The following is a 14524-nucleotide window of genomic DNA, read 5'->3' as shown; positions in this document are numbered from 1 at the left end:
GTCTCAAATCCCCATTCAAGCATAGAGAGCAGGAGATGGACATGAAAAGTTGACGGAGGCGGGTCTCGAACCTACGAGGCGTTGAGCTCAGTACACTGTGCTGTGCACATAACCGCTATACTACGGCCACTTCCGGTTTCAGCCCCTATCAAACTGCCCTTTGATTTGAATATGACGTAGCTATAGAGCAGCGCTTAACTGCCTCCTGCCTGCTAGATGAGGAAATGCCGGGTGGAAGGCGGTTCTGTACGTAGCGGGGCTGCGGAGACCGACTAATCGTGCGTGAAAACGGCACATGCGCACTTGGATTAGGGAATATAAAACTTCCGACCGCCGCGCTGCGTGCCCTCTTAGCCGCGCATGCGCAGTTAGAGTCGGAAGATGTCAAAGGGCCGTTTGGTACATTATGTATTCGGCGGTGGTCGTAGCTTAGTGGTTAGCGAACCAGTCTACTGAGCGCATGGTCGTAGGTTCGAGGCACACCTCTGTCACTCAGGCTGCGGGGTGGTAGGTTATAAGGCTCCATTCCGGATGAGCACACCGAAGCTCCTTAGGCAGTCTGGGTGAGTCTGTTAAGAGCCCAGCTCCTCCGTCTGTGGGCTCGCTGTGGGTTTGAGACGACACCTACATCGCCAACATTTTGTCACTTTCTCACATTTCATCCATTCCGACTGCATTTCATTATTAACTCTTTACTTCCCATTAAACTTACACACTTAGTAGCGCGCGCTTTTATGCTTTCTGTTCATTCTTTCTGCATTATGTGGGTTAACACCTTTTTATCTGGAGCTGGAACCACCAAAATGGGGACTTTTTATTACCCCCCCTTTTTTTAGCATTAACCACTTGCCCTTTACAGGATTTACCCCCCTTCCTGACCACGCCTCTTTCTGCTATTCCACGCTGCACTAATTCAACTGATAATTGCGCGGTCATGCAGTGCTGCACCCAAACCAAATTTACGTCCTTTTTTTCACACAAATACAGCTTTCTTTCGGTGGTATTTGATCACCTGTGCGCTTTTTATTTTTGGCGCTATAAACAAAAAAAGACCGAAAATTTGGAAGAAAAATGATATTTTTTACTTTCGACTATAAATAATATATAATAAACTCAAAGTTAGTTTTACATTTAGGCCAAAATGTATTCTGCTCCATGTTTTTGGTCCAAAAAATCCCAATAAGTGTATATTGATTGCTTTGTGTGACAGTTATAGCGTCTACAAACTATGGTATAGATACTGCAATTTACACCTTTTTTTTGCTATACAGCGCTGCACTGGTTTAACGGACAATTGCGCGGTCATGCAATACGGTACATAAATTAAATTTATGTCCTTTTTTTCACACAAATAGAGCTTTCCTTTGGTGGTATTTGATCACCTGTGCACTTTTTATTTTAGGCGCAATAAACAACGTTTTGAAGAAAAATACATTTTTTGTAAAAATTGGTATTTTTTCATTTGTCATAAAAAATATCCAAAAAAACTACAATTTCGTCATACATTTAGGCCAAAATGTATTCTGCTCCATGTTTTTGGTCAAAAAAATCCCAATAAGTGTATATTGATTGCTTTGTGTGACAGTTATAGTGTCTACAAACTATGGTATAGATACTGCAATTTACACCTTTTTTTTGCTATACAGCGCTGCACTAGTTTAACAGACAATTGCGCGGTCATGCAATACGGTACATAAATGAAATTTATGTACTTTTTTTCACACAAATAGAGCTTTCTTTTGATGGTATTTGATCACCTGTGCGCTTTTTATTTTTGGCGCTATAAACAAAAAAATTTTGAGAAAAAAAAATTCTTTTTTTAAAAAACGATATTTTCTCTTTTCTGTTATAAAAAATATCAAAAAAAACGTAAATTTTGTCATAAATTTAGGCCAAAATGTATTCTGCTCCATGTTTTTGATTAAAAAAAATCCCAATAAGTGTATATTGATTGCTTTGTGTGAAGTTATAGCGTCTACAAACTATGATATAGATCAGCAATGGGCAAACTACGGCCCGCGGGCCGTATACGGCCCGGCGGACCTTTTAATCCGGCCCGCGGAGCTAGGCTCCCCTCACAGTCCGCCCTGAAGACCGGTGTAGCATGAAAATCTGTCTCCTATGAGGATCTGTCCCCCTCGACGTATCTGCGCATGTGCCGGAGATCGCCGATTGGCTGCTAATGCCTGAAACTGGCACATGCGCAGATACGTCGAGGGGGACAGATCCTCATAGGAGACAGATTTTCATGCTGCACCGGACCGGCGCGGGACACGGCGAGAGGAACGCGCGGAGCAAAGGTAAGTGAATTGACACAGGGGGGACTTGGGGACTTAATATGGGGGATGAATTAATATGGGGAATGAATTACTATATGGGGGATGAATTACTATATGGGGGATGAATTACTATACGGGGGATGAATTACTATATGGGGATGAATTACTATGGGGGATGAATTACTATGGGGGGTGAATTACTATATGGGGGATGAATTACTATATGGGGGATGAATTACTATATGGGGGATGAATTACTATACGGGGGATGAATTACTATACGGGGGATGAATTACTATGGGGGATGAATTACTATGGGGGGTGAATTACTATATGGGGGATGAATTACTATATGGGGGATGAATTACTATATGGGGGATGAATTACTATATGGGGGATGAATTACTATGGGGGATGAATTACTATATGGGGGATGAAATACTATGGGGGATGAATTACTATATGGGGGATGAATTACTATGGGGGATGAATTACTATATGGGGGCTGAATTACTATGGGGGATGAATTACTATATGGGGGATGAATTACTATATGGGGGATGAATTACTATGGGGGATGAATTACTATATGGGGGATGAATTACTATTGGGATGAATTACTATGGGGGATGAATTACTATATGGGGGATGAATTACTATATGGGGGATGAATTACTATGGGGGATGAATTACTATATGGGGGATGAATTACTATATGGGGGATGAATTACTATATAAGGGATTAATTACTATGCTTACTATGGGGGAATATTACTATACTTACTATGGATGACACATACACATAATTCATCTACTCTTGGTCCGGCCCCCGGGTCCAATATATGAACCCATTGCGGCCCTCGAGTCAAAATTACTATATGGGGGATGAATTACTATATGGGGGATGAATTACTATGGGGGATGAATTACTATATGGGGATGAATTACTATGGGGGATGTATTACTATATGGGGGATGAATTACTATGAGGGATGAATTACTATGGGGGATGAATTACTATATGGGGATGAATTACTATGGGGGATGTATTACTATATGGGGGATGAATTACTATGGGGGATGAATTACTATATGGGGGATGAATTACTATATGGGGGATGAATTACTATGGGGGATGAATTACTATATGGGGATGAATTACTATATGGGGATGAATTACTATGGGGGATGAATTACTATGGGGGATGAATTACTATAGGGGGGATGAATTACTATATGGGGGATGAATTACTATATGGGGGATGAATTGCTATGGGGGATGAATTGCTATGGGGGATGAATTAATATGGGGGATGAATTAATATGGGGGATGAATTACTATATGGGGGATGAATTACTATGGGGGATGAATTACTATATGGGGGATGAATTACTATGGGGGATGAATTACTATGGGGGATGAATTACTATATGGGGGCTGAATTACTATGGGGGATGAATTACTATGGGGGATGAATTACTATATGGGGGATGAATTACTATATGGGGGATGAATTACTATGGGGGATGAATTACTATATGGGGGATGAATTACAATAGGGGGGATGAATTACTATTGGGGGGATGAATTACTATGGGGGATGAATTACTATATGGGGGATGAATTACTATATGGGGGATGAATTACTATATGGGGGATGAATTACTATATGGGGGATGAATTACTATATGGGGGATGAATTACTATGGGGGATGAATTACTATATGGGGATGAATTACTATATGGGGATGAATTACTATGGGGGATGAATTACTATGGGGGATGAATTACTATAGGGGGGATGAATTACTATATGGGGGATGAATTACTATATGGGGGATGAATTGCTATGGGGGATGAATTGCTATGGGGGATGAATTAATATGGGGGATGAATTAATATGGGGGATGAATTACTATATGGGGGATGAATTACTATGGGGGATGAATTACTATATGGGGGATGAATTACTATGGGGGATGAATTACTATGGGGGATGAATTACTATATGGGGGCTGAATTACTATGGGGGATGAATTACTATAGGGGGGATGAATTACTATATTGGGATTGAATTACTATGGGGGATGAATTACTATATGGGGGATGAATTACTATAGGGGGGATGAATTACTATGGGGGATGAATTACTATATGGGGGATGAATTACTATATGGGGGATGAATTACTATGGGGGATGAATTACTATATGGGGGATGAATTACTATATGGGGGATGAATTACTATGGGGGATGAATTACTATATGGGGGATGAATTACTATATGGGGGATGAATTACTATATGGGGGATTAATTACTATGCTTACTATGGGGGAATATTACTATACTTACTATGGATGACACATACACATAATTCATCTACTCTTGGTCCGGCCCCCGGGTCCAATATATGAACCCATTGCGGCCCTCGAGTCAAAAAGTTTGCCCACCCCTGGTATAGATACTGCAATTTACGCCATTTTTTTTGCTATACAGCGCTGCACTAGTTTAACGGACGATTGCGCGGTCATGCAATATGGTACATAAATGAAATTTATGTACTTTTTTTCACACAAATAGAGCTTTCTTTTGGTGGTATTTGATCACCTGTGCGCATTTTATTTTTGGCGCTATAAACAAAAAAATTTTGAGAAAAAAAAATTCTTTTTTTAAAAAACGATATTTTCTCTTTTCTGTTATAAAAAATATCAAAAAAAACGTAAATTTTGTCATAAATTTAGGCCAAAATGTATTCTGCTCCATGTTTTTGATTAAAAAAAATCCCAATAAGTGTATATTGATTGCTTTGTGTGAAGTTATAGCGTCTACAAACTATGATATAGATCAGCAATGGGCAAAATACGGCCCGCGGGCCGTATACGGCCCGGCGGACCTTTTAATCCGGCCCGCGGAGCTAGGCTCCCCTCACAGTCCGCCCTGAAGACCGGTGTAGCATGAAAATCTGTCTCCTATGAGGATCTGTCCCCCTCGACGTATCTGCGCATGTGCCGGAGATCGCCGATCGGCTGCTAATGCCTGAAACTGGCACATGCGCAGATACGTCGAGGGGGACAGATCCTCATAGGAGACAGATTTTCATGCTACACCGGAACGGCGCGGGACACGGCGAGAGGAACGCGCGGAGCAAAGGTAAGTGAATTGACACAGGGGGGACTTGGGGACTTAATATGGGGGATGAATTAATATGGGGAATGAATTACTATGGGGGATGAATTACTATGGGGGATGAATTACTATATGGGGGATGAATTACTATATGGGGGATGAATTACTATGGGGGATGAATTGCTATATGGGGGATGAATTACTATGGGGGATGAATTACTATATGGGGGATTAATTACTATGGGGGATGAATTACTATAGGGTGGATGAATTACTATAGGGGGGATAAGTTACTATGGGGGATGAATTACTATAGGGGGGATGAATTACTATGGGGGATGAAATACTATATGGGGGATGAATTACTATGGGGGATGAATTACTATAGGGGGGATGAATTACTATATGGGGGATGAATTACTATGGGGGGTGAATTACTATAGGGGGGATGAATTACTATGGGGGATGAATTACTATGGGGGATGAATTACTATATGGGGGATGAATTACTATGGGGGATGAATTACTATATGGGGGATGAATTACTATAGGGGGGATGAATTACTATATGGGGGATGAATTACTATATGGGGGATGAATTACTATATGGGGGATGAATTACTATGGGGGATGAATTACTATATGGGGGATGAATTACTATGGGGGATGAATTACTATATGGGGGATGAATTACTATGGGGGATGAATTACTATGGGGGATGAATTACTATGGGGGATGAATTACTATATGGGGGATGAATTACTATAGGGGGGATGAATTACTATGGGGGATGAATTACTATATGGGGGATTAATTACTATGCTTACTATGGGGGAATATTACTATACTTACTATGGATGACACATACACATAATTTATCTGCTATTGGTCCGGCCCCCGGGTCCAATATATGAACCCATTGCGGCCCTCAAGTCAAAAAGTTTACCCACCCCTGATATAGATAATGGAATTTACACAGATTTTACTTTCTGACTGCCCATCACATTTCTTGAGGTGCTAAAATACCAGGATAATACAAACACCCCTAAATGACCCCTTTTCGGAAAGTAGACACCCTAAGCTATCTGCTGAAAGGCATATTGAGTCCATGGAAGATTTTTTTTTTTCCACAAGTTTCTGGAAAATGACAAAAGTACATTCTGCTACCTCTTCCGAGTATGGGGATACCACGTGTGAGACTTTTGGGAGCCTAGTCACATACAGGAGCCTGAAATCCAATGACCACTTTGAAAACCTGAAGGTGTGTAACTTCTTCAGTTCACTTCCTCACTACCTATCACAGTTTTGAAGGCCCTGAAATGCCAGGATAACACCAACCCCCCCCCCCCCATGACCCCTTTTTGGAAAGTAGACACCCCAAGGAATTTAAAAAAAGGTGTGGTGATTATTTTGCAGAGCTCATTTTTACTCACAAGGTCTTGAAATATAAAAAAGGAAAAGAAAAAATATGTTTTTGTTTTCTTTTTCTTAAATTTTCGAAAACTTGTGGCAACAAACGAGATCTGCAAAATACTCACCATGCTTCCTATCAAATTCCTTGGGGTGTCTACTTTCCAAAAAGTTGTCATTTGGGGGGGGGGGGGGTTTGGTGCTATCCTGGCATTTCAGGGCCTCCGATACTGTGATAGGTAGTCAGGAAGTGTAACGAGGAAATAAAGAACTTTAAAAGCCTGAAGGTGAATATTGGATTTTGGGGTCCTGTACTTGGCTAGACTGCCAAAACGCCTCTCACATGTGGTACCCCCATACTCAGAAGAACTAACTGAATTTTTTTGGGGAGTAATTCCACATATACCCATGGCATGTGTGAGCAATAAATCATTTCAGTGGCAATTTTGTGTAAAAAAAAGGTTAGCTGTTCTAACTTTCCCCAACTATACTAAAAAAAAGCCTTTTTTTCGTCAGTGTCACATTGGAGAGATTCCCCATCCCCACTAACAGCACCAACCTGAAAGAGTCTCATGATCCTTTCTTCGTCTATCCAAAATTAATTAAAGCATTTTGGCAAAAGTTGGGCTTTCATATTTTGGGTCTAAATTATTTCCTTTCGTCATGTGCCAAAAAGGTCAAGTTGACTGTTTCCTTAGCAATGGCTGTAGTGTAGTGGTTAGCACGCCAGTCTGCGAAGCGTAGGTTTGAGGCACACCTCTGTCACTTCGGACTCCGGGGTAGTAGGTTATAGGCCCCCTTTCTGGCCGTTCACACCGAAGCTCCGTCGACAACCTGGATTGATTGGTTAAGAGCCCAGCTCCTTCCTCTCTCTGTGCTTACCTGTGGATCTGAGACGCCATTGCCAGACTTTTTTACCATTCAGTTTCTGTCATTTGATCTATTCGGAAAGCCTTTCATAGTCCCAGCAGAATGAATGGGGATTTCACACGCCACATTTTTACCATTCACTTTCTGGCATTTGATCAATTCGGAAAGCCTTTCCTGGGGGGAGATTCTTCTGGGAACATGGTGACACGCCTTATCTTCCCTTACACAGGGAGTGCATTTCATTATTAACTCTTTACTTCACTTACACACTTAGTATCGCGCGCTTTTCTGCTTTCTTTTCATTGTTTCTGCATTATGTGGGTTGAGACCTTTTTATCTGGAGCTGGAACCACCAAAATGGGGACTTTTTATTACCCCCCTTTTTTAGCATTAACCACTTGACCTCCTGAGGATTTACCCCCCTTCCTGACCACGCCTCTTTCTGCTATTCGGCGCTGCACTACTTCAGCTGATAATTGCGCGGTCATGCAGTGCTGTACCCAAACGAAACTTACGTACTTTTTTTCACACAAATAGAGCTTTCTTTTGGTGGTATTTGATCACCTGTGCGCTTTTTATTTTTCGCGCTATAAACAAAAAAAGACCAAAACTTTGGAAGAAAAATGATATTTTTTACTTTCGACTATAAATAATAAACTCAAAGATAGTTATAAATTTAGGCCAAAATGTATTCTGCTCCATGTTTTTGGTCCAAAAAATCCCAATAAGTGTATATTGATTGCTTTGTGTGACAGTTATAGCGTCTACAAACTATGGTATAGATACTGCAATTTACACCATTTTTTTGCTATACAGCATTGCACTAGTTTAACAGACAATTGCGCGGTCATGCAATATGGTACATAAATAAAATTTATGTCCTTTTTTTTAACACAAATAGAGCTTTCTTTTGGTGGTATTTGATCACCTGTGCGCTTTTTATTTTTGGTGCTATAAACAAAAAAATTTTGAGAAAAAATATTTCTTTTTTTAAAAAAACGATATTTTCTCATTTCTGTCATAAAAAATATCCAAAAAAACTGTACCAGTTGAGCCATTTCTTAGCCATTTGATATAATAAAGGATATACCAAGGATCTTTACTGGTGTGCTGGCTTTGCTTGTTTTGTTACTGAAGTGGTTGAAGTGGCTGAGGTTGAAGTGGCTGAGGTTGAAGTGACTTATTGTTACTGAAGTGGCTTGCAGAGGCTGAAGCTGAGCACCATTGTTCTCTGATGAATGGAATTGGGCAAAGTGATTAAGGGCAGCTGTCTTACTGTCTTGTTTCTCCAAGGTATATATAGCATAGAGGGTCCACTATCTATTATTGTCCAAGTCAGCAACAGACTAAATTTGTAGTTTAAAAACAGTCAGAATGTGCAGAACTAATGCTGGGCCTCCTTAATAGACAGCCCAGCTTCCGCTGTTAACATGTAAGCACCGTGTATTTAATATTTATTTGTAAAGAATGATTTTATAAAAAAAAAAACTGAACGAAATATAAAATCGGTTAAGAAACCTAAGCTGTCAAAAAAATTATTTCAATAAATATATATATATATATATATATATATATACATACACATACACACACTGCATGTTGAAATGTGTTTTTTTATATATTACAATATATGAAAAATATTTTTAAAAATATATGTTTTTTAAAATCTTTTCTTCAGATTTTTTTTAATATATAAAAAAGTTATTTTAACATATATTTGTAAATGCATTCCAAAAATGTAGATTAAATGTTATTTTAAAGACATACAGTATATTTGAAAATGTATTTTTAAAAATATTTCTCATATATTTTGTAATAACAAAGCATTTCAACATACAGTATATATATATATATATATGGGAATTTTTGGAACTTTAGTAACCGCTTCGTTTTCGAGATGGCCATGCGAAAAAACAACCAGACGATAATTCATCCGATATTCTCATCATGTGTACAAAGCAGTAGATTGAAAAAGAATAATATCATTGGTGAGCTCATTAGCGCCCCTGTTTATAACGACCACCCACGTGGAATACAACCGAAATTGTAGTATTTCCAGTATATGTCAATATATTTGGGAGGAATATTTTTCAAATATATTTAAAATATATTTTTCTTCCATGTAGGAATCCATGGGTGGCTGTACATCACTGAAATGGCAGCACGCTGTGAGATGGCATACCTGCTTTTAGTCTCACTCGGAGTGACAATCCTACAGTTGTTTTAGTAACTTTCCTTAAGTCCGCATTACTAAATTATGAAAATGTCACAAAATACAGCATCGTGTTTTTTATTATGATACCTTTTCGCATTGAAATACAATCCTTGAGCTCCAGGTGACTTTGCCTAGGCTGCAATGCTGTAAGCAGCTTGTCCTCAGTCACCTTTGATGATGCCATTCCAGTGATATGAGTCAGATACGTGAGGGTTACTTTCCCGCATGGCTGGTTTGTCCCGGTCCGCACTGTGGGGTTTGGATCTTACACTTTGCAAAACATTTCAATGTTTTTTAATTACAAACCCAATATTCCCAATGCACATGTTCCTGCAGATGGCTATTCAGTATAGCTGGATGTTGTAGTGACTACAGGCCGAGATCCGTAGACAGTCCAAGTGAAGAAATGTCACCAGCACACCAAGGATTCCTCAAGAATGGGTCCGAAGTGTCAATTTGTAGTCACATAAACACAAGGAAACGTTTTTGAACCACGCAGGGCCCCTTCGTCAGGCAAGTGAGGCCTGATGATGAGGCTTTGCATGGCTTCGAAGCGTTGCCTTGTGTTTATCATATGACCATTGAAAGCTTTGGACCCATTCTTGAGGAATCCTTGGTGTGCTGGTGACATTTCTTCACCTGTTTTTTAGTTATTGTTTTAAATGTAAGCACTCTGGGCAGATATTGCCTCTTTTCCCGTCTCTGTGACACCTACTATATACAAGAATTGGAGGGGTGCAATTGTCCCCGGGACACAAGTGCACAGACTGCAATAAAAGCACTGTTATTATTATTATTATACAGGATTTATATAGCGCTAAAGGAATTAAACTGAAAACAGTCAGAAGTCAGTGTATTAATGTTCGTGGTTTCTTATAAAAGGGTGCAAACTTCCAAAGCTCTTGCGGCCTCAAATAATAGCAATGCGCACTCACCAGAAACGCATGGGTTATGCGCATGTAGGAATAATCATTCCAGATGTCAGATCCTCCAAAGTTCAGATGGCAGGCATTCCTCTCACGGTGGGTCACCGAAGACTCAAAACCGGATCCTGAGGTCCCCTTTAAGGTCAATCAGGCACTCCACATTGGTGGTGAAACTCTCTCCTCTGAATGGTACAGGCACCTTCTCTGTGGGGGTAACAGCTCCACAAAGGAGCCCCAGAAAAACACAGGTGCTAGAGATAGTGTAGTATGTTTAGGAAAATGTATTTGCCTCAGCATAGAATACAGGGTAGCATGCAGATCCAGACCCATAAAAGGTTAAAAATAGGATTAGGAAGGTAGAAATACTGACCCTAGTAAAGATGTCCGCCGAGCCTCCTTGTGGCTCCGGCGGTACGAATGACGTCACGCTCTGCTATTGCTACCTTCCTAATCCTATTTTTAACCTTTTATGGGTCTGGATCTGCATGCTACCCTGTATTCTATGCTGAGACAAATAAATTTTCCTAAACATACTACACTATCTCTGGCACCTGTGTTTTTTCTGGGGCTCCTTTGTGGAGCTGTTACCCCCACAGAGAAGGTGCCTGTACCATTCAGAGGAGAGAGTTTCACCACCAATGTGGAGTGCCTGATTGACCTTAAAGGGGACCTCAGGATCCGGTTTTGAGTCTTCGGTGACCCACCGTGAGAGGGATGCCTGCCATCTGAACTTTGGAGGATCTGACATCTGGAATGATTATTCCTACATGCGCATAACCCATGCGTTTCTGGTGAGTGCGCATTGCTATTATTTGAGGCCGCAAGAGCTTTGGAAGTTTGCACCCTTTTATAAGAAACCACGAACATTAATACACTGACTTCTGACTGTTTTCAGTTTAATTCCTTTAGCGCTGCACCATACTACCCTCGTTTACAATTTGCATTTAAAGGCATTGTGGTTGCCTTAGGTGTTCTAGCTGCTGTGTTTATACAAGAGCACTCACTACAATCCACTTTTGTTTTTTGCCAGGATTTATATAGCGCCAACAGTTTGCTCAGCGATTTACAATATAACGGGAGACAATACAGCAACAATACAGTTCAATATAAGAGGGATAGGAGGGCCCTGATCCTTGGAGCTTACAATCTAGGAGGGAGGGGCTAGTGGTACAAAAGGTAGTAACTGTGGGGGATGGACTGGTTGGAAGAGTAGAAGATTCCATTATTAGCTGAGGGCAGGATAGGCTTCCCTGAAGAGATAGGTTTTCAGAGATCGCCTAAAAGTGAGCAGAGTAGGCGATAGTCTGATAAATTGGGGTAGAGAGTTCCAGAGGATGGGGGAAGCTATGGAGAAGTCCTGGAGACGAGCATGGGAGAAGGAGTGGAGTGGAGGGACTGGCAGAGAGGGATGGAGGACACTGAGTGGAGGCCAGTGGAGGGATTGGCAGAGAGGGGTGGAGGACACTGAGTGGAGGCCAGTGGAGGGATTGGCAGAGAGGGATGGAGGACACTGAGTGGAGGCCAGTGGAGGGATTGGCAGAGAGGGGTGGAGGACACTGAGTGGAGGCCAGTGGAGGGATTGGCAGAGAGGGGTGGAGGACACTGAGTGGAGGCCAGTGGAGGGATTGGCAGAGAGGGATGGAGGACACTGAGTGGAGGCCAGTGGAGGGATTGGCAGAGAGGGGTGGAGGACACTGAGTGGAGGCCAGTGGAGGGATTGGCAGAGAGGGGTGGAGGACACTGAGTGGAGGCCAGTGGAGGGATTGGCAGAGAGGGATGGAGGACACTGAGTGGAGGCCAGTGGAGGGATTGGCAGAGAGGGGTGGAGGACACTGAGTGGAGGCCAGTGGAGGGATTGGCAGAGAGGGATGGAGGACACTGAGTGGAGGCCAGTGGAGGGATTGGCAGAGAGGGGTGGAGGACACTGAGTGGAGGCCAGTGGAGGGATTGGCAGAGAGGGATGGAGGACACTGAGTGGAGGCCAGTGGAGGGATTGGCAGAGAGGGGTGGAGGACACTGAGTGGAGGCCAGTGGAGGGATTGGCAGAGAGGGGTGGAGGACACTGAGTGGAGGCCAGTGGAGGGATTGGCAGAGAGGGGTGGCAGATACTTTGCTTTTGCTGTGTCCTATCTCTAGTCTAATCCTAGTTTTATAACCATTGCTGTGTACATTTGTTTGTGTGTGTTTCTTTCTGTTTTTTTTTTTTTCCAACATCTCTTTTAACATTCTGCTAAAACTTTGTGAAATAGTACTGCCTGGACCTTGAAGAAGGGGACATACCCCGAAAGCTTGTCCTCAAAATTGTATGTTAGTGCAAATAAAAAAAGTATCACATCAGTACTCAATTGTTTCTGTTTAAAAAAAATAATTTTTGTTTGTCATTTTCCAAAAACTTGTGGTAAAAAAATAAATTCTTCTATTGATTCAACGTGCCTCTCAGCAAATAGTTTGGGGTGTCTACTTTCCAAAAAGGGGTCGTTTTGGGGGGTGGGGGCATTTTCTGCCCAGCATTAGAAGTTTATACCACACATCATTCACTCTTCTAACCACCTGAAGACCAAGCCTTTTCTGACACTTTTTGTTCACTTGAAAAAAATCAGTATTTTTTGCTAGGAAATTAATTTAAACCCCAAACATTATATATTTTTTTTTAAAACAGACACCCTAGTGAATAAAATGGTGGGTTCTGCAATTTTTTATGTCACATGGTACTCACGCAGCGGTTTTTCAAATGCAATTTTTAAAACAAAAATACACTTTTTTTACTTTTAATGCACAAAAACACAATATATTGGCCAATTATTTGATAAGATGTAATAGATGATGGTATGCCGAGTAAATAGATACCAAACTGCATACATTTTTAATATGCATAGGCAACGTTTTAAAAGCCTTTACAAGCTACCATTTTAGATTTACAGAGGAGGTCTACTGTTAGAATTACTGCCCTTGATCTGACGTTAACGGCGATACCTCACATGCATGGTGCAACCGCTGTTTACATACCGGCCCAAAATACTTTTTTTTTTTTACACAAAATTGTCACTTAAATGATTTATTCCTCACACATGCCATGGGTATATGTGGAATTACACCCCAAAATACATTCTGCTACTTCTCCTGAGTATGGGGGTACCACATGTGAGAGACATTTTTGCAGTCCAGCCAAGTACAGGACCCTAAAATTCAATATTCACCTTCAGGCTTTTAAAGTTCTTTATTTCCTCATTACACTTCCTAACTACCTATCACAGTTTCAGAGGCCCTGAAATGCCAGGATAGCACCAAACCCCCCCCCCCTCCCAAATGACCCCTTGTTGGAAAGTAGACACTCCAAGGAATTTGATAAGAAGCATGGTGAGTATTTTTCAGATCTTGTTTGTTGCCAAATGTTTTTGGAAAATGAAGAAAAAAAAAACATATTTTTTCTTTTCTTTTTTTATATTTCAAAACCTTGTGAGAAAAAATTTGATCTGAAAAATACTCACCCAGCCTCTTTTTAAATTCCTTGGGGTGGAACAAACAGGGATCATTTTGCGGAATTTACTGCTATCCTGACATTTCAGGGTTTCCGAAACTGTGATAGGTAATGAGGAAGTGTAATGAGGAAGTTACGCACCTTCAGGCTTTCAAAGTATTCATTGGATTTCAGGCTCCTGTATGTGGCTAGGCTCCCAAAAAGTCTCACACATGTGG

At 41.1% G+C, this 14524-nt stretch overlaps 1 long non-coding RNA gene across 1 annotated transcript; it reads left to right on the top strand.

Moving 5' to 3' along the window:
* Positions 1-397: 397 nt before the first annotated feature.
* On the top strand, positions 398-9961 carry LOC149444896 (uncharacterized). Its single transcript, XR_016306515.1, has 2 exons — positions 398-563; positions 9814-9961. It is a non-coding gene; the product is annotated as an uncharacterized LOC149444896 (long non-coding RNA).
* Positions 9962-14524: the final 4563 nt, after the last annotated feature.

This window comes from Staurois parvus, unplaced genomic scaffold (genome assembly GCF_062004578.1).
Source record: "Staurois parvus isolate SC_StPar_1 unplaced genomic scaffold, SC_StPar_1.0 ptg000766l, whole genome shotgun sequence".
Classification (NCBI taxonomy): Eukaryota; Metazoa; Chordata; class Amphibia; order Anura; family Ranidae; genus Staurois; species Staurois parvus.
The sequence above is the reverse complement of the archived record's forward strand: the minus strand, read 5'-3'. Positions and strand labels throughout refer to the sequence as shown.